General features: G+C 39.4%; 1 long non-coding RNA gene across 1 annotated transcript; it reads right to left on the bottom strand.

Annotated features, from left to right (window-relative positions):
• Positions 1-1,716: 1,716 nt before the first annotated feature.
• On the bottom strand, positions 1,717-9,702 carry LOC124236989 (uncharacterized). The gene is made up of 3 exons (XR_006887900.1): positions 9,553-9,702; positions 4,579-4,619; positions 1,717-1,800 (listed from the first exon to the last, which is right to left on the bottom strand). It is a non-coding gene; the product is annotated as an uncharacterized LOC124236989 (long non-coding RNA).
• Positions 9,703-22,136: the final 12,434 nt, after the last annotated feature.

The following is a 22,136-nucleotide window of genomic DNA, read 5'->3' as shown; positions in this document are numbered from 1 at the left end:
ATTCCCTACACACCCATGATTTTCAGGCAATGACAATCATTATCTTCCCTCCCATGTTTGGAGACCCTAGATCCACCCACATCCTGATGAAGTGAGTCTTTGTGCCCATATTAGGAGACCCAAACTCCACGGCCAAACGTGATTGGACAAAAAGAGAATACCCTAACCCAAGCTGAGCCAATCGGATTCCTCCTATTGAATTTTGCAATTAGAACACTAAGAATAAGTCTCTAAGCAGTGGGAAACAGTCAAATTGAGTCCAAATTTGGCACCATGAAAAGTCAAACCTGAAATTATGGGGGAGCAAAAATTAGAGGGGTGAATGGGAAGATCCGTAGAAAGATGAAGTAGAGAAGATAACATCAGGATTTGAGATCCAGGTGCCTAAGGACTGTCCGGTTCTTGGAAAGTCTTCCTTTACTTCCTGCCACCGAGTTCCAGGAGATCTTTCTATGTCCTTAAAATAAATGCCATTTTTTGATGAACCAATTAGGTAAGAACAAACTCTTTCCAAGTATTCATCTTTCTATCCCAATTTTAAAATGAGTTTCTCTCTCCTTCTCTGGGACGCTTTTCAAAATTTCTAAAAGTTGGACTTATCATACAATCAATATGCATATTAAATGTAATTGGAGTTTTCCCCCCTTGAAAAGTTGTTACCTTGATGGTGAATCTCGCAGGTGATGGCGTCTCAGAACCAGAGACTACAGAACACAGATGAGGGAAGTCAGTCTGATCAACTGCATGCTGTTTACCCCCATGTTCCCAGGTTAGAGGGGTCCTCATATATGCTTCTAGGCAGAGATACCTACAGTTTTACATTCATATCACAAATTGCCGGGTAACTTTAAAGAACCAAATGGAGAGACAAGGCTTATTATACTTATTTGAGCTCAACATTTTCAAGCTGGTAAACCCACCAAAAGGTCTGTACGGATTGTCCCATCTTAAACATAGTTAGATATTACCACCAATATCCCTAATTATGTAATGCATTTTTAAAAAATCTTTTTCTAGATTTTGAGAGACTGAAACTTTCCTCTTCTACCAATTCTATCCAAAGCAGGAAAATGAAGAAATAAAGTTTATTAACTTTGACTATCAGCAGAATTCTACTTAGAAACCTGTGGCTTTCTCCATAGATAGACAGGGATCTGATTGAGGAATTGAGTGCCACTCCATTATGAGTACAAAAGTCACACCCTTGCATGCCCCTTCCTATTTTAGCCAAATTCCTTCTTTCCCACTGCATGAAGGAGTCAAAGAGCATGCTTTAGTCTAAGGGATACGGGAATTGGAGACATGGAGAAGACTGTCAGAAGCACGGAGAACACCCCGCAGAAGATCATTCTTAAAGGGAAGCTCACGTGTCTGACACCTGCTTGCCATCCCTGTGGTTAACTGACTTTTATGAGTTCTAATTTCTGATGGGAGCAAACAGAACTACGAATGCACCCAGGAATCCACCTGGTGGGTAATTTTGTTGTTTCTTCTTTTCTGTTCATCTGCTTGCTGTGCTTCGTAATTTCTGAAACCCTCTAAAAATATGTGGTGAGAGAACATAATTAAATCCCAAAAAAAATTTAAAAAAAAAAACCCATTCATACAATATTGGCAGAATCATGCAAATCCTTTTTCTCATTTCTCTTTGAGCCAAAGTTTGATGTTTACTCACATAACCAAAAGGCTTTTTAATTATTGTAACAGAAATACATTTCCTGCCCTGCTGGGTTGGAATAATCGTATACACTGATGGGTGTTTCTTCGTTTGCTTGCTCTCTGTCCAAAGGCCTGCAAGACCTGAAACAGAAATGGAATCAGCCAGCATCAAAGTTAAGAAAAAGCTCACATTCCGCTTCACAACCCACCAAAAAGCATAATCAGACAAAATATGCCATCCAGACCAAACATTTAGGATCACGGCTTTCCCAAAGAAGATGAAAGAAACTTTCAAAGTACTTTTCCCCCTGGAACTTTCCTCTAAAAGAGGTATGACCTGGGATCATATGAAAATGAGTGCCCCAGATTATATCGTTGAAGCTCAGAAGCGTTCCACGCAAGGAGTGAATTGCTTCTGAATCCCTAACTAGTGCTTTCCAATGTATGTCTATACTTCCCTCAGTAGAATTTAGATTGGTGCCACAGTTCCTGCTGAGAAGCTCATAGAGTTGAGCAACATGCAGCAGAGACCTCAAGATAATGTGATAAGTGCTATTTTAAGGTTATGAATGGAGCTTTGACGAGGGAGAAGTCATAAAGGGCTTCAAGAGAGATGAGTGTTGAAAGATCCAATTCAAATGAATGTGTGAAGTTGCCAGAGGTGGAGGGTTTCGTGATGAGCTGCAGAGAGAAGGCTCCACCTAATGGATACACATTCACCCTTTGAGAAACCTCTGTGTCGGCCAGACAAAATATTCTGGAGACCAGATTCAGCTTGTGAGCCTTCCAATTTATGTCCCCTACTTGAAAGGTGGCATAGGAGGCATTTTAGGCAGTGGGGCCAACATGCATAAAAACAGAAATCAGGAAGGGTAGGTATGTCTGAGGAAGGTTGAGAAGTTTGGGCAGCTGGTTGTAGTTTTTCACGAGGGGTGGGACATAAAGTGAGTATGGATTGGTTAGGACTGAGGAAGGCTTAGAAAGCTACTCTCTAATGCTAGACTTATCCTGAATGCCTTAGCGAGCCAGACGATGTCTCTAAGCAGGGGGGTGACATGAAAAGATTCACTTTTTGTAAGATAATTGCCAGCAGAACTGTGGAAGAGACAGGCTGGATGCAGGAAGGCTGGCTGGTGATCCCAGGAACAAAGAAAGAGGCCAAGGTGGTGGCAATGAGGTGGAGAAGATGGGTTAAAATGGAGAGAGATTTCTAAGGCAGAAAAGATAAAGCTTACATATGGGCGTAAAAGAGGGAGACACATTAAGAATGATCCCAAATTTCCAGTTTTAGAAAGTGCTTAGGTGAAAATACCATTAGTCAAAAATGAGAATCAGAAAAGGAGCAAATTGGAAGGGTGATCATTTCTGTTTGAGATATACTAAATTTTAAATATCTGGGGTTTAACCAGGTGGCAACATATTTTTTCTTTCTCTTTGTTTTCTTTTAAATTTTGAAACATCTCAAACTTATAGAAAAGTTATAAATACAGTACAAAAGAAAAAAATCCTTTATATCCCCTAAACCCCACTAACTACACCTAAGTAAGTTGCTGACTGGATGGCCTATCATGTGGTTCCTTTAGTATGTATTTCCTACAAACAGGAACAAAATTAGGAAATTAACCTCATACATTGCTACTATCTAATCCTCAAACCTCAGTCAAGTTTTGCCAAATGTCTCATCAATTTTTTTTAGCAAAAGAACCCTGTTCAGAATCATGGGCTGTGTTCAGCGGTCAGGTTGCCTTCGTATCCTCTGGTCTGGAACAGGGCCTCAGTCCTTCCTTCCTTTCTTGTCCTTACACTGGAAGATTACAGGTCAGTTATTTTGTTACATATCCCTCAATTTGGTTTTGTCTGATGTTCCTCATGATTAGATTCAGGTTATGCACCTTTGGCAGGAAAATCAATGAAGCGATGCTACCTCGTTCTTATTGCATCTTATCAGGTGGTGCACAACTTCAATTTATCCCATTACTGATGATGCTTGCTTTGATCACTTGATCAAAGTGATATCTGCCAGTTTTCTTCACTTTAAAGTCACTCTTTTCCCTATGTAATTAATAAGTAATTTTGCTATTCCTCATCAAACTTTCAATTTATTCATTCATTTATTTATATCAGAATGGATTCATGATTTCTTTATTCAATTGGTTATAATCCATTACTATCACTATTTATTTATGCGCTTAAACTATCCCTGATTTGGCCATTGGGAGCCCCTTCAGGCTGGTTTCTAAGTCCTTTTGACATGCTCCTATCATTCTTTGAACACTTCCTTGCCTTCTGGCATAAATAAGACATTCCAGACTCATCTTGTACTTTCCCCACCAGCCCTGAAATCAGTCATTTCTCTAGGGATCCTTGGTTCCCTTTAATGGAGAATAGTATTTAGAAGCTACATTCTGGGGGCTGAATGTGTTCATAGCATTGGAGCGTCAGTGTTCCAGGCCCTCTCAGCAGACAGAGTTAGGGAATATATTTGTGTCCGTACATCCCTACACATATACAAACATACATAGATTCACACAGACATTTGTACCTTTATTTTTTTCTAAATCTATCTACATATATTGAAAACCATGACTTCAGACTGATATTCCCAATTCCAATCCACTGTCACAGGGTTCACTCTAATTTTCTCCTTTTCCATACCCGTAAGCCCATTCTCCAATAGTGAAAAGCTTGGCTTTCTGATTACTCTTGATGAGTCCACCATGTGTAACCTGTACGCCAGCTCTCCCGTTGTTCCCTCCCCTGCAGAGACACCCTCCTCAGCCCCCTCATTCCCGGACGCTTCCTGCAGGACTGCCCCCCATGTGGATCCCCTCCTCATCCTGTGCAGGCTCTGATAACCCATTCTTGGGCACCGCAGGTCCTGCCCCCACACCCCACTCCACCTTAGGTTCAGACACCTACCTTGTTCTGTCCCACCTAACAGCTCTAGCACCAAATTGTTCCTGAAAGGAAAGGAAGAGAAAAGAACAGAATGAAAACACAAGAATGGAGGTGAAAGGAAGAGTAGGAAAGACAGGAATGTTAAACAGATATATTGAGAAGCACTATGGCGTAGGGTTACCACAGAGCCAGAAGGCTGGGTTCCAACAGGCTCTACCACTTATTTTCTGTGTGACCTTGAACAAGATACTGTATTTTATCAGATATGAGGTGTACATTTTTTAAATTAAATTTTTGTTAGTTAATTGTAGATTCACATGTAGTTTTAAGAAATAATACAGAGAAATCCTGTGTACCCTTTACTCAGTTTCCTCCAGTGATAACATCTTGCAGAATCACAACTAGGATACTGACATTGGTACAGTCAGATACAGAACGTTTCCACCACATGAGTCCCTCATGTTGCCATTTTATAGCTGCAGCCACCCCCCTCCTGTCCCCACTCCCTCCACTAAACTGTTCTCCATTTCTGTAATATTGTCAGTTCGAGAATGTTACATAAATAGAATCACAGAATATGTAACTTTGGGATTGGCCTTTTTCACCCAGCATAATCCATCTGAGATATATCCAAGTTACTGTGTATTTCAGTATTTTGTTCCTTTTTAATCTATGGTACAGAATAAAATCCATGGTGTGGATATACCATTGCTTTTTTTAACCAATCATTTATTGAAGGACATCTGAGTTGATTCCAGTTTGAACTATTACAATGAAAGCTTCTATAAACATTCAGGCACAAGTTTTTGTATGAACATAGGTGTTCATTTCTCTGGGATTGATGCCCAGGAGTACAATTGCTGGGTCATATCATAGTGCACGTTTACTTGTTTAAGAAACTGTTTTCCATACTCTCTGTACCATTTAAAATTCTCACCAGCAATATATGAGTGATTCTGTTTCTCTGCACCCCACGTAGCATTTGATCTTGTCATTACATTTTATAGTATTAGCCATTCTGACAAGTTTGTTATGATATTGTAGTGTGATTAAAATTGTCATTTCCCTAATGGCTAATGATGTTAAACACCTTTTCATGTACTTATGTGTCATCTATGCATCTTCTGTATTGAAATCTCTCTTCATATCTTTTGCCCACGTTCAAGTGAAGTGTTTGTTTTTTACTGTTGAGTTTTAAGAGCTCTTTATATATTCCAGGTACGAATCCTTTGTTGGATATATGGTTTGCAAATTTCCTCCCACTCTGTAGCTTGTCTTTCATCCTTGTAACAGTCTTTTGTAGCACAAAAGTTTTTATTTTGACAAAGTCCAATTTATCAATTTTTTACTTTTATGGGTCATGCTTTTGGTGCCAAGTCTAAAACTCTTTTCCCAGCCCTAAATCCTGAAGATTTTATCCTATGTTTCTTTCTAAAACTTTTACGGTTTTACATTTTACATTTTTAAGGCTGCTTTCCATTTTGAGTTAATTTTCATATAAAGTGTGAGGTTGAGTTTGAGATTCAGTTTTATGCCTACGGATCCCCAGTTGCTTCAGCACCATTCATTAAGAGGCTATCATCCCTCCATTGAGTTGAATTACTTTTGCACCTTTGTCAAAAATCAGTTAAGCATATTTTTGTGGATCTATTTCTGGGATCCCTGTTCTGTTCCATTCATCTATGTGTCTATCCCTCCATCAATACCACAGTCTTTATTATTGTAGCTATGTAGAAATTCTTGAAATTGGGTAGACTGATCCCACTTTATTTTTCTTTTACAAAATTGTTTCAGTTATTCTACTTCCTTTGCTTTTTCATATAAATTTTTTAAATAATCTTACCCATACCTACAAAAAATCTTGCAGAGATTTTGATAGAAATTCAATTAAACCTGTATATCAGTTTGGGGAAAATTTACATCTTTACTATGAATAAGTCTTCCAATCCTTAAACACAGTATGTTTCTCCATTTATTTAAGGTTTTTCCCCCTCCTTTCAGCAGTGTTGTATGCCTCTCATCACATAAGTACTGTTTATGTTTGTTAGATTTATGCCTAAGTATTTACTCCCCCCCGCCTTTTTTTAAGCAATTTTACATGGGGTTGTATTTTAATTTCAGCATATTTATTGCTACTAAATAGAAATATAATTGATTTTTGTATGTTTATCTGATATCTTTATTCACTTTTTATTGTATCTAAATTCATTTATTCTAGGAGGTTTTTTGTATACTCTTGAGATTTTCTCTGTAGACAATCACATCATCTCCAAATGGGGATAGTTATATTTCTTCCTTTCTAATCTCTATGCTTTTTATTTCCTTTTCTTGCCTTATGCACTGGCTAGAAATTCAGCACTATGCCGAATGAGTGGTGAAAAGAGACATTCTTGGCTTATTCCCAACTTAGGGAGAAAGCATTCGGTTTTTCACTATTGAGTATAATGTTAGCTACAGGTTTTTTGGTAGATACTTTTTTATCAAGTTAAGGAAGTTTTCCTCTATTCTACTTTTTTTCAGAGTTTTTATCATGAACAGATATTGAATTTTCTCAAATGCCTTTTCTGCAATTGATAAGATCATATAATTCTTCTTCTTTAGCCTCTTAATATGGTGAATTGTACTGACTGATTTTCAAATACTGAACCGGCCTCACATCCTTGGAATAAACCACACTTGGTCAAGGTGCATAATTCCTCTTATATATTGCTAAATTCTATTTGCTAGCGTTTTGTTAATTTTGCATCTGCTTCATGAAAGATATTTGTATTTTTATTTTTTGTGCTATCTTTGTCTGGTTTTGGTCTCAGGATAATACTAGCTTTATAAAATGAACTGAGTAGTGTCCCTTCTCTGGAACAGATTTGTGTAGTAATGATGTTAATCCTTCTTTAAATGTTTAGTAGACTTCCACAATGGGACTATCTGGGCCTGGAGACTTTTTTCTTAAGAGTTTTTAAATTATGAATTAACTTTTCTTAATAATCATATAGCTATCAAATTCCCTTTTTCATGTGGCTGAGTTGTAGTTTATGTTCTTTTGTGGAAGTGATCTAGTTCATCCAAGTTTTCAAATTCATGTGTGTGGAATTGTTTATAGCATTCTCTTATTCTTCTTTTGATGTCTGCAAGGTCTGCAGTGATATCCCATTTCAATCATTATATCAATACTTTTTGTCATTTCTTTTTTTCTCTTTGTCAGTCTCACTAGACATTAGCTAATTTTATGAATTATTTTTTCAGAGAAACAGCTCTTTCATTGACTTTTCTCAATTGTTTTTTGTTTTGTTTTGAACTTCCTTGATTTGTACTCTTTATTATTTCTTTCCTTCTACTTGTTTTAGGCTTAGTTTGCTCTTCTTTTTCTAAGTCCTTGAGGTAGGAGCTTAGATTACTGACTTGAAACTTTTCCTCTTCTCTAAAGTATGCATTTAGTGCTACAAATTTCCCTCTTGGCACTGCTTTAGCTGTGTCCCACCAATTTTGATATGTTCTATTTTCTTCCAGTTAAATGTACTTTTTAACTTCTCTTGAGACTTTCTCTTTGCCCCATGGATTATTTAGCAGGGTGTGGCTTAGTTTCTAAGTGTTTGAAGATTTTCCCCTATCATTCTGTTACTGATTTCTAGTTTGATTCTATTGTAATTGAGAACACACACTGTAGGATTTCAATTTTTAAAAATTTGTTGAGGTTTGTTTTGGGACCCAGCAATGGTCTGCCTGGGTATATGTTCCATGAGTACGTGAAAAGAATGTGTATTCTACTGTTGTTGGGTGCAGAGTTCTATAAATTTTTATTAGATTCTGTTAGTTGATGATGTTGTGGAGTTCTTCTAAATCCCTGCTGATTTTCTGTCTAGTTGTTCTATCAATTATTGAGAGGGAAGCATTAAGGTCTTCAATTACAATTGAGGATTTGTCTATTTTTCCTTGCAGTTCTGTCAATTTTTTTTTTTTTTTTTTTTTTTTTTTTGGTGAGGAATATTGGCCCTGAGCTAATACCTGTTGCCAATCCTCCTCTTTTTGCTTGAGGAAGATTGTTGCTGAGCTAACACCTGCAGCAATCTTCCTCTATTTTACATGTATTTTACCATAGCACAGTTTGATGAGCCGTGCTAGGTTCACACCTGGGATCCGAACCTACAACCCCTAGGCCACTGAAGTGGAGTGCTTGAACTTAACCAGTACACCACTGGGCCAGCCCCAGTTCTGTCAATTTTTGCTTCACATGTTTTGCAGCTCTGCTGTTTGGTGCATACACATTTTAAGATTGCTATGTCTTCTTAGTGGATTGGCCCTTTTATCATTATATAATGCCCTTCTCTGTATTCAGAAATTTTCTTTGTGTTAAAGTCTACTTTATCTGATATAAATATAGCCACTTATGCTTTCTTTTAATGCTTACATGATATATACATATTTTTGTATCCTTTTATTTTCAACCTGCCTGTGTCATTATATTTGAAATTTCTCATAGACAGTATACAATTGTGTCATGTTTTTTAATCTACTCTGCCACCCACTGTTTTTTTAATTGGTATACTTAGACCATGAGCATTAATATGGCTATTGATATGTTAGGGCTTAAGTCTGCCATTTTATTTTTTGTTTTCTGTTTGTTCTCTCTGTTTTTTATTTCTCTTTTCTTTTTGTGCCTTCCTGTGGATTACTTAATCATGTTTTTAGTATTCTGCTTTGATTTATCTAAACCATTTAGGGTGTGTCTGTTTGTATAGCCTTTTCAGTAGTTGCTCAAGATACTACACTCTACATACATAACTTATCACAGTCTATTGGTGTCATCATTTTACCAATTTTACCCTTTACCCTCCTCTGTTTATAATATAATTGTCCTAAAATTTCCTCTACATTCATTTAGAATCACATGAGAGAATGTTATAATTATTGCTTCAACCATTAAACATAATTTAGAAAACTCGAGAAGGAAATCGTATTACATTTACTCATATTTTTGCTTGCGATGGTCTTTCTTACCTCTTGATGTTCCAAGATTTCTTCTTTCGTTGCTGCCTTCTGTTTAGGGAAATTCCCCATAGCCATTCTTTTAGGGGAGGTCAGCTGTGTTTGTTTTATAGTGTCCAGAATTTTTAGCCATACCTAGCAGGAAGAATAGGGAAAATTATATCTAGCGTATTCCACCTCCGTACAAGCAACTCTTAAGACAAGTCTTAAGACACACATTTAACCTCTCCAAAGTTGGAAACTGTCTTTCAATTGCTATTAGTCAGGCTGCAGTTACAACATAGTTGTTTCAGTCTCTATAAGCGCACATGTGCTCACAGCTATTTACATTGTATCATTTTAATTGTGTTGGGTACACTTTGAGCACAGGCTTAGCTTTTAGGGGAAAGAAATTCACAGATGTAAGAGGTCCTGTCAAAGAAGGATGAAGGGAAGAGGTTCTCTCCTGGGCCAAAACAGATTCCCCCAGAGCACAGGGAAAGAAAGTAGAAATCACTAAATGTGATCTGGAATAGTCCTCCATGAACCTCATATAAGCTACCCAATATACTAGTTCTTGATGCATTTCATGAATTTGTATATTAATAGTTAAAAATAAGCTTGTTAGAAAGTATGGTGATATGATTGTTATTTCTGGTGTAATGACTGGACCACATCCCCTTGACATTTCAATCAACAAATCATTTAAAGACTATTTGAGGAAGAAATATGAGCCCTTGTAGTTGTCAAAAACCTTCCATTGATACTTTCTGGTAAGATCAATAAAGTGTCAGTATCAAAACTTGCAGAGTGGGTGTCTTTGTCTTGGAAGAAAATACAGAGACAACAGTGGTACTCTCTTAAAAAATGCTACATCACCAATACCATGGATAACACAGAAGACAACATTGTATGGAAAATCACAGGTATCAATAACTCTGCTTTGAAAAGTGATTCAGAAAATTCAGACACTTACTGTGATCAAGTTCCTTTATTTATATATATACAAGAGGGATACATAAAAAGCATGCTTGAATAAGTCTGAAAGAGCTCTTTCAACAAATATAAAATAAAAATTCTACATGATAAGAAATCATTGTGCTATTGTTTGACTGGCATGATTACTTTCACTAGTGGGACATAAAGCAATGATGTATTTTACAATCAAAAGCATCTTTTTTCAACAGCATATTAAGGAATAGAAGAGGTGGCATTAGTGAAGAAGACTGAGAAAAGAATCCTGCAAGATACAGAATAAGAGAACTAGAGCTGAAAGGATAGGAGTTTGAGTCTAAACAGAGAACAGTGGAGTTTCCGAGGCGAGATGATTCTTGATGATCACAAAGTCCAAGGCATGATTTTGGTAAAGATTTGGGAAGATAGAGACCAAGGTCACTGGCCTCTGAGAGATTAAGGAGGTCTGAGGTAAAGTGTTTAATGGATCCTCACAGGGACACTAACGTAACCCAGGCTGGTGGCAGGAATTGGGATGGAGAGAAAAATAGCAAATAGGCATTCCAGCTGCTCCACAAAAGCAGGAGTGTCACCTGGAGGCTGGAAAATTGAAGCAAATAATGATAGGAAGAGGTGGCAAAGTTGTGATAAATTTATTTATGAATCTTAAAATTCTTAGAAGTGAACCAAAACTGGCTGTGTTATGGTAGACAACATGTACTGCAGTGAGAAAGGTGTAGTCTAACTTTCTATAGTCATTCATTTTGATACCAAATGAGATTCCTATGGAATACAATCTTGATAAAGAATCATGGATTAAACTGCATAGTCTTATCCAACTACCTGTGTTTGAATATTTCAAAACTCCATATATAGTCATGCACCATGTAACAACACTTCAGTCAACAATGGACTGCATATACGACAGTAGTCCTGTAAGATTAGTACTATATAGCCAGGTGAGTAGTAGGCAACACCATCTAAGTTTGTCTAAGTACACTCTATGATGTTCGCACAAGAATGAAATTGCCTAACAAGGCATTTCTCAGAACTTATCCCAGTCATTAAGTGACACATGACTGTAGTTAATATCTTGAACTGTTTCCTGTGTAAATGTGGCATTCAACAGATAGCCCAGGAGCTCAGAATAATCTATGACCGTTAGAAATGTCCAGATGGATGAAGACATATTTGCTTATTGAGCAATAATGCCAAACAGGGCTTATTGACTTGATGATTGATATTTAAAGGAAAGAAGATAAATATAGCATTTGAAGGTCTAAGACCACCCTATACGTACGTAGTATCCCCTTGTGACTATGCAAAATTAAACCATTGTGGGCTGGTAAGGAGATAACAAGTTAGTGGGGCATGTCATAAATTAACTTCAAACAGCAAAGCCAAATAAGTAAACTCAACTTCAGTCATGATCTCTTGGCTCAGACTTCAATAAACAGAGAAGTGGCAGAGGGTTAATCCTTCGCTTGTTGCAGGCCAAAGATAAAGATGTGGCACTGATTGTTCCAGAAAGCACACAAAAAAGTGTGCTTGTGTGAAAGTATTCATAATAAATAAATAGTGAGGGCATGGTCATGAGAATAGGGACAAATTAAATTACACCATGAGGATTAAAGAAATAATTTAAGGAAATTCATTATTTATGAGAATAATCACCACCATTCAAAGCATACTAAGAGTTGGGGCAGTAGGGCTTAGCTGCTGTTGAACCTAAATCCTCCTCTTTAGGCCACAAGGACAGGCCACAAGGCAGATGACCTTTGGGAGGATCTAACCATTGTACGCCCTTAGCATCAAGGGAAAGATGGTCAAAAAAGAGATTTTGCCTTTCCAGAAGGAAAGTTGCACAGGAAATAAAAGTAGAAATTGAAACACTATGTAACAAATGAATATTAAAGCAGAGCCATTAATGCCACATATTTTAAGTATTATAGAAAAGACTTAGGGTGGGGAGATTTTTTTCCCCTATAAGAGTAATAAAGGATTCACTAAAAAAATCATTACTGGCCACATGGAAATGAAAACACTCTCACTGTTAATTTCTTTTTTGAGAGAGAAAGAAAGACAAAGCATTAAAACTTTTAAGCTTTTAAAGTAATATTGAATTCAATAAATGCAAGTAATAAGACTAATGCCTTTAAGCTGGCTGTATTATGGTCAGTTAAGGGGAAAAAAAAGACATGAGAAAGATGGGGAAATGAAAGAAAGAAGAGAAAATAAGATGATCATATTCAGTCATGGCTTTTCCTCCTAGACTCTGCTCCCCTGCTGAATCCCCGTGGGGTCTCCCTTACTCACTTATCCCACAGATAGCCCCAGTTCCTTCCCTGACACCCACCACCACACTTGTGTTAATAAAATAAAATTGGGGGCCAGCCGGGCGGCGCAGCAGTTAAGTGCGCACGTTCCACTTCGGTGGCCTGGGGTTAGCTGGTTCGGGTCCTGGGTGCGGACATGGCACCACTTGGCATGCGATGCTGTGGTAGGCATCCCATATAGAAAGTAGAGGAAGATGGGCATGGGTGTTAGCTCAGGGCCAGTCTTCCTCAGCAAAAAGAGGAGGATTGGCAGCAGTTAACTCAGGGGTAATCTTCCTCAAAAAAAAAAAAAAAAAAATTATTCCAAACCTTCTTCAGTGGTCTTTAGCTCCCAGTGTCACCTAACTTTGAGCCAACAACACTATTTTTAACTTTCCTGAGAGGTTCGAAGTGGTTAGATTTAAAAGGTCCCCACTTAACCCTCCCCAGCTCAGTATGTTTTCATGTCTTCTTTCTTCTCTCTTCTCCCAGGAAAGATGGTACCCTTTCCCATGTTCCAGTCTCACCCTCCACCTTTATCTTGAAGAGTTCCTCTGTGGCTCTATTCTTTCAACTAGCTCTTCTCCCTCTCAATATTCATATTATGTAACAGAAGCAATAAAAAGATATAGCATTTGCATGGTACTTTTAGTATACAAAATGCTCTCGTGTATATAATTTTCTTTGAATCCTTACAATCGGTCTAGAAAATATTGTATGATGACTATTATTGTTGTTTTCCCACTTTTAAATCTATGAGAGGTGAAGTGACTCACCAACGCTCACGCAAATACTGAGTGGCAGAGTGAGGACTCACACCCAAGCTTTCCGGTTTTAGGCCCAGCACACCAGACAGCTGCCTCCTCCTTGGAACCACCATTAGCAGGGCTTCCCAGCTGGCCTGGAGGAGTGCTCACTTGGTAAGTCCCCATGACCCTCCCAGGGGCCCTGCAGCGTTGAGGAGTTGAGAGCCCACAGGCCATCTCCTGTGAAGGCTGATCTCACCCATTGACTCCAGGATGCTTGACAAATATGATAATTTTCTACAAAGTTGGGAAGCGCTAGGGTGACCAATCATTCCCGGGTTTGCCCAGGACTTTCCTGGATTTAGCACTGAAAGTTCGGTGTCCTGGGCAAATAGCGAGGGTTGGTCATCCTGAGAGAGGGCTGGCCAGCTCTGTGCCCCTCCAAGGGTGCTTCCCATCCACTGCCTTGTGTTATTATGTTCCAGATTCACTCAATACACATTTATTGAGCTTCTGCTACAGTTAAGAGTACTACGCCGGGCATGGGTACACAAAGATGAGCAACCTGTGTCTCTGCTCTCAGGGGTTTGCAGGCAAGTGGGGAGGATCATTTGTATTCAAATAAGCACATAAAGTAAAATGTGATTTTTTAAAAAATCTTCAATTATACCTCAATAAAAAATAATTAAAATAAATTAAAATACACAAATTAATCTAGAAAACAAAACAAACAGGGGGTCGGCCCCGTGGCCGACTGGTTAAAGTTCTGCGCACTCTGCTTCAGCAGCTCTGGTTCATGGGTTGGGATCCCGGGAGCAGACCTACTCCGCTCATCAAGCCATTTTGTGGAGGCATCCCACATACAGAAATAGAGGAAGACTGGCACAGATGTTAGCTCAGGGCAAATCTTCCTCAAGCAAAAAGAGGAGGATTGGCAACAGACGTTAGCTCAGGGCTGATCTTTCTCACCAAAGAAACAAAACCAAAGCAAATAAAACCTGATAATGAGGGAGATATTACAAAGGGATAAAAAAAAATTTTAATAAATAAGTACATAAAACCCAAGTATTATAACAGGCAAAGGAGGAGAATTTCAGGAAGAGGAGAGGGACCAAGAGAATCAAATGCTAAGGAAACATCCAGAAGGACGAGGTCTAAGAAGACCCTAGTGGATCTGGTGCCTAGAACTAACGAGAGATCAATTCAGCTAGAGCAGCAAGGGCGGAAGTTGGCAGGTGGTGAGAACAACAGCCAGAGCCACCCTCTAAAATTTAGTCCAGAGAACTTCCACCTTCCATCACGAGAGAAAAAGCATACCACACAAGCCCTCCATAAACAACAAGAAAACTGGGCAAAGCATATGAATCAATATCACAGGTTGGACAACCAGCAACTGTCATCCTTAGGAGAAGTAAGCCCAAAAGAGCCCAAGCTTTCTGCCTGGAGGTATTTACCAGACCCTCACTCAGGGAGGGGAAACCAAGCAAAATACAGTGCTCTCCCTGAGCTGAGGAGACAAAGATCAGGCCTCAGGGAGCGGCCTCACGATCTCTCTGCCTTTACTCTGCTTTTTCTCCAAAGCACGAATCACCACCTGATACTATACATTTGATTTTTTTCATTGTTTTTATTATCTGTCTCCCTGTGACTCCTTCTTTAGGATGTAATCTTCATAAGGGTTAAGCAGAGATGCTATCTATTTATTCACTGTTGTATCCTTAAGACAGTGTATGCAATAGGTGCTAAATAAGTATTTTTGAATGACTGAAACAAAAAGGGAATAGGTAATGGAAAAATAATGTCAGGAAACATAGACAACTCTTTCAAGGAATGTATAGGTGAGGGGAAAGGAGAGACAAGTTGAAGCCACAGTAATGTCATAAAGTTTAAGAAAAGGTATTTTGTAGAGAAAGCAGTTGTATAAAACATAAACATGTTTGAGGGATCCACGTTGTGTACGGTAGCAGGCTGATGGGCTGTAACTTCTGAAGATTCCTCTAAAGACTGACAGTTGAGATGTTCAGTAGGGGTGAAATTGTGGAGAACTGGAAAGTTAGAATACTAGGGCTACAGAGAAACTTCACAGCTCACGATGGTTTGGGTTGTCTATTGCTGCATAATAAATCACCCCACATTTAGCGGCTTTAAACCATAACAACGTATAATTTTTCACACTTCTGCAATTTGGGTTGGGGGATGTCTCAGATGGTTTCTTCACTGACATGTCTGGAGCCTCAGCTGAGATGGCTGGAACAGCTAGGGACTGGCCAGACCTACCCCTCTCTCCACATGGGCTCTCACATAGCTAGCTTGAGCTTCCTCACAGCATGGTTGCCTCAGAGTAATCAGACTTTTTGCTGATTTCTCAAAGGGAGGACGTAGAAGCTGCCAGTTGGCTTAAGGCCTTAATTCAGAAGTCACACATGTCACTTCTGGCACACTCTATTCATTAAAACAAGTCACAATGTTTCCAGGGGAGATTCCAGGGGAGGAGAAATAAATTATGCTTCTTGCTATGGGGGCAGCATGAGTGTACAGGGAGGGGAAACTTATTGGGAGCCATTTTTGGATGCTACATACTATGAAGGCTTAGAAAGGAGCAGTCCTAAATGACAATAAAGTCCAAGGTTAAGGTGAGGTTATACCAGTAGCCCAGTAAAGTATAGTGAAGATTATTGTCCCTAGATCATAAGAGGTCAAGAATCTGAAGGGTTGTGGTATCATTAATGTGAATACCAGAATACCAGTGGATGTTGGCATTAAATGGAACTCAGACCTGAAGTCACTAAGAAAGATAGAAGTTTGCAAGATGAGAAATGATGGTGGAAAGGATGGAGAGAGGCTGGCATAAGTGAATGGTAGACTTCAGAAGAGAAGGTAGTGGAACTATGGCCTGTAATTTGCAGAGTTCAGGGAGGGGATTCCCTCTTCCTCAGCCCATGAGCAAGGGGACTAGCTTCTGCTGGAGAAGGTTGGTAACAGAACTGCATCATGACAGAAATCCAGGTTTCAGTTAAATTGATGAAATAGGGGATCAAAATAAAAATGTAAAAGAGATAGAGGGATTCCCCACGGCAAAAGACAGATGATAGAAAGATGCAGCTGGGTAAAAGGTAGTACTGAAATCCTGCTAATGGGTGTGGGAATAGAGATTTGCTGGGAGAGCTGGTCTAATGCAGTATTAGAGGGAAATCAGGATGGAGGAAGTTGAACATTAGCAAGTAGGATGAAATATCACTTGTCCTTGCATTCATTCATTCAAGTGGGGAGGGAAGGGTGGATGTTAGCTGAATTACCCAGGTTGGTGTCAAGATTTTACATCCTGTTGCTTCTGAGTTTGAAGCCATAACTTCATCTCCTTGGGTTCCCTTAGGTTGATGTTGAGGATGGGGATAAATGTTGGGGGATGGAGAGGAAAGTGAAAAACAAGGAAGATTTGTCTCAGAGAAGACTCAAAGAGCTTAATAACAGGCGCTCAAGTCATGATATCAGACTATAAATCCATGTCTAAAATTTAAACCCATTTTCCTCTCAAGAAGGAAGAAATCAGTAGTGTGTAAATCTAGTCAATTAACTAAAGATGCATGCTCTCTCTCTTTTAAGTGAAGGAAAGAGGTGTAAAAAGTAAGACATTCTGCGACATTTTAGTTAGAACAAAATAGAACTAATGTGGTGTCATTTCAAAGGGGTTTTTTTTTGTTTTTGGTTGCACACCTTGAGCCAAAAGACTGCCAAGTATTTACACACTTGTTGCTCTCTTACTGTGCAAGATAGGTCAACAGAAAGCACAGCTCCTAACCTGGAACGCTCTACTCTCTAAAAGAAACACACTTACTGAATTTTAATTTTTGTTGCTTTTACAATGATATTTTAAGTTTGGAACAGAAAGTACACTTTTTTTTTTTTTTTAAAGGATGGTGATGAAATAGCGTGGTTGCAATCTGAATTGAATTAAATATTTTCTTATTTAGTTTGTGTTGTGTTTTTCTTTTTCCTCTAAAGAGGCAAAATACTCCAATTATGGCTCAGTGGAACTTGTTACTCATAGGAACAACCATTCAGAGCGTTGAAGAAAAGAACATGGGAGCATCGGTCTATTTAATCTGGTCTTAAGTGGTGTTCTGCCTTAGAGCAGGTGGAGAGGTGAGCAGATCTGTCAATTCTGTGTGGCCTATGATTCGATGGACTTCCCAGTAACATGAACATTCTCTCTCCTCTGACCCCAACACCATAGCCTGGAGGAAGGCTGGTTTGCTCTTGTGAGTTGGCTGTGACTACCAGGGAGTCTGAGGGAGCATTCATCTCCTCCCTATACTAAACAAAATAAGACTAATAAAACCAGATATCTACCACGCTCTTGCCTAACACTTAAGCCCAGAAAAGAAGTCACCTGACATTGACCCAGCTTCTCTGATGCACAGAAATGACTTAAGATAATCTGGTCAGAAGAGGCTGTAGAAAAACCACCTACTCCTCCTAGCCAGCAGCTTCCCCATGGGACAGATTCCTCACCTTTTATGAAGAAAGGTAACTCACTCCCTACCCACCCCCACACCCACCCCGGTGGCTCAAGGCTGAAGCTGGGTTAAAACAAAATTAATGTCTTGCGTCTTTGGTTTTTTTCAATAAAACGAACTCTCCCTCTTCACTCGTTAGATCATAGAAGTTGCCTACATAACAGGACACAAGAATTGTGAGGAAAGAGAATCTAATTTTCCTCCACATTTGCTAATGATATTTTGTCATTGTCCCTTGGGAATCCAATACTTAGCATACTTTCCTGCAACCTCTTAGTTCCAGTCCAGGCCTTTTATGCCAAACCAATCCATTACACTTTCTTTCCAGAGCCAAGAGTAGTGAACATTTGTTTTTTGGCCACTCAGCGTCCATACCCCCTACTTCCTGTAACTGTGGTCTGGGGAGCCCCACTCCACTCATTCTTGCTCCCTGTGACTTGGGGGCATCCCTGACACCTTGAATCACTCTACTAGGTGACCCAGGCCTAAGACGGTCAGTGCATCAACACACTCTTCCGCAGCACTGTGACTCAGCCAAAGGTAAGTAAATGACCAAGTCAGAACCAATGAAACACAATGAGACCTAAGAGGTGCTTCTGGGAAAGAGTTCCTCTTTCTTTCGATGCTGGATTTGAGAGGTTGGAGCTGCACCTCCATTTTGCTACACTGGGGAGTCTGTGATGAAAGCCACTCTAGCAGGAGGAGGAGCTGAGTACCCCAGCCCATGACCATGGTAGGGTTCAGAATCCAAGAAGGTATGCAGCAAGCCCATCTCTGGACTTTTTAAAGAGATGTTGTCTCTTTTTTCCAGAAGAGAGTATTTTACAACAGAAAGAGTCATACCTGCTACTCCAAGCCTCCTTCCAGAAACCTGTTTCTAGATGCCTGCTGTTATTTATAAGCTCTCTTTTTCGCACTCTAAAATGATTCTCTCATACTCTCCAATGAATGTCCCCTGGTAGGTATTCTGCATTTTGTTGAAGCCCCTCATTATTTCTGTGCAATCCAGTGTTGAAGCATAAGCCCTTTACCCTTTGACAGAATCTTCTGTATCTTTCTCTTCTTTCTATTAATTCACTTTCAATTCAGCAATGATTTATTGGGTGCTCAGTATGTGTTCTTAGAAGCCATGAGGTGTACAGCAAAGGAAACAAGCAACAGAATAAAAAGGCAACCAATGGAATGGAGAGAATATTTGCCAACTATCTGTCAAATAAATGGTTAATATACAAAATATATAAAGAAGTTCTACAACTCTATAGCAAAAAAATCTAATAACCCAATTAAAATATAGGCTAAAGATTAAATAGACATTTCTCCAAAGAAGACATACAAACTGCCAACAGGCATATGAAAAGATTCTCAGCGTCACTAATCATCAGGGAAATGCAAATCAAAACCACAATGAGGTATCACCTCACACCTGTCAGGAAGGCTATTATCAAAAAAACCCAAAAGAAAACAAGTCTTGGTGGGGATGTGGAGAAATTGGAACCTTATGCACCATTGGTGGGAATGTAAAATGGCACAGTCCCTATGGAAAATAGTATGGAGTTTGCTCAATAAATTAAAAATAGAACTACCATATGATCCAGCAATCTCATTGCTGGGTATTTATCTAAAAGAACTGAAATCAACCCCTTGAAAAGATAGATGCACTCCTATGTTCATTATACCATTATTCACAATAGCCACAATGTGGAAACAACCTAAATGTCTATCAACAGATGAACGGATAAAGAAAATGTGGTATATACATACAATGGAATACTATTAAGCCTTAAAAAAAAAGGAAATTCTGGAGTAGGCATCCACGTGAATGAACCTTGAGGTTATTATGCTGAGTGAAATAAACCAGTCACAGAAAGATAAATATTGCATGATGCCACTTATATGAGGTATCTAAAATAGGCAAATTCTTAGAATTAAAGAGTGGAACGGTGGTTGCCAGGGGCTGGGGGTGGGGAGGAGAAATGGTGAGTTGTTCATGAACCCACTTCAGTTGACAAAAAAGTTCTAGAGATCTACTACAACATTATATCTATAGTTTACAATACTGTATTGTACACTTCAAAATTTAAGAGGGTAAATTTCATGTTAAGTATTCTTACCAGAATAAAGTAAATTCAAAAAAAAATAAAAAAAGAAGGCATGAGAGCTGCAAAGCCTCAGCCCCAGCCACTAAGCATAATTACAGAACAAGGTGGTGTGCACTGGGATAGGAAAATGTACACAGTGATGGAGGACACAGAGCAGGGGCCTGGTTGGAAGAGCCAGGGCTCCCAGCATGTCTCTGTCCTTTCCAAGGTCTTCCATAAGCTTGCGTATTTGGGCAAGAAAGCATTTACTTCTTCCTTCATGCTCACTTTACTTTCTCTTTATGTGTTAGAAGATGAAAGTTTTGGAATATAGAAGAAATATCTGACAAGTACAAATCATTCAACATGGAGCAAACATTTATGAGCATCTGCTGTGTGCTTGGCAATGTGCTGGGTCCTGGGGACAGAGACCTAATGTCATGCAACTTACATTCTAGTGGGAGAAATAGACCACAAACAAGTAAAACATACATAAAAACCCAATATGAAGTTAGATGCTTACAAGGAAAGTAGAACTGGGGGGCCAGCCCGGTGGTGTAGTGGTTAAGTTTGTGCGCTCTGCTTCCGTGACCTGGGGTTTGCCGGTTCAGATCCCGGGTGCAGACCTATGCACTGCTTGGCAAGTCAGGCTGTGGTAGGCGTCCCACATATAAAGAAGAGGAAGATGGGCACGGATGCTAGCTCAGGGCCAGTCTTCCTCAGCAAAAAGAGGAGGATTGGCTGCAGATGTTAGCTCAGGGCTAATCTTCCTCAAAAAAAGAAAGAAAGAAAAAAAGAAAGAAAAGTAGAATTGGGTTGGGGGATGGAGATGAGGGGCTGGAGTTGAGGTGTGTGGCCTGTTTTAGATAAGGTGATTAGACAGAGTCGCTCTGAAAAGGCGCCATTTTTGCAGAAACGTGAATTCAGTGAAGTTATGCATTGTGTGACATTCCGAGGGAAAAGAATTTCAAGCAGAGGGAATGGCAATGCGAAGGTCTTGACAGGGCTGACTTCTCTATCAGGCCCAATAGACAGAGGGCCATGACCCTTTTAGGGGCCCACAAAAATGTTTTAATTTCTTTTAAAATCAGAAAGCAAAAAATAAACTTTCAGAATAAAGGAAATGTTTTAATATATAACATTAACGTATTCATCTTTATACCAATGTAGTAGTAAAATATAATTTAAAAAACTTTTTAAAGGAGGAAGGGACCCACAAAAGTCAATGCAGCCCTGGGCCCTGAAGCAGGAAAGAGCCGGGCTTTTTGGAAGAAGAGCAAGACTGTGTGACCAGAGGAGTCAGAGTGGAGGGAGGACGGCAGGAAGCAAGTTCAGAGAGGTAGGCTAGGTGGGATAACACAGGGAGCACCTTAGGTCCTGGTTTGGAGTTGGGAGTTGGGGAGTGGGTCCTAAAAGGGAAAAGGAGGAGCAAGGAAAAAATCCAGTGCTCAGAAATTTTGACACTTTGTTCAAGTCTACAATTGGAACATTGAACATTGCAAGCAACGGGCTTCCACTGACCTTTTAACTTTTCAGCAACATAAATGAACGATTTCTCGTGAGCTACCAACTCCACCTGAATCCTGAGATCAGCTTCTGTTGCATCTAAGCTTGGTGTTTTCCTTCTGACCTTCTACCTGCTCCACAGTGGGGCAGAACAACTAGAACGATGTTGAAGCACCTTGCAATACTCAAATACAATCGGATCACATACTGTTGTCATTATAGTTAAAAATCATAAGTAATAATGCTCCTGTCCATGGATAGACTTTGGCTTAGAGACAAATGACCTTTCTTGCTGGCTCATCTGCCTTGTGACCATTCCTAGCACAATCAGGAATCCCTCAGCCACAACCAATATTTCAAGAAGGATTTGTCACACTGTGTTGTGAACTCATAAAGTTTATGACACTGCTCGTAGCTGCTCATTTACTAATACCAGTGATATTTAAAGCTCTTCATAGTGAGGCCTCGGCCACTTGTGGCATTGCCCCTTTGCTGTCCTAC

Source organism: Equus quagga, chromosome 3 (assembly GCF_021613505.1).
Source record: "Equus quagga isolate Etosha38 chromosome 3, UCLA_HA_Equagga_1.0, whole genome shotgun sequence".
In the NCBI taxonomy this organism is placed as follows: Eukaryota; Metazoa; Chordata; class Mammalia; order Perissodactyla; family Equidae; genus Equus; species Equus quagga.
The sequence above is the reverse complement of the archived record's forward strand: the minus strand, read 5'-3'. Positions and strand labels throughout refer to the sequence as shown.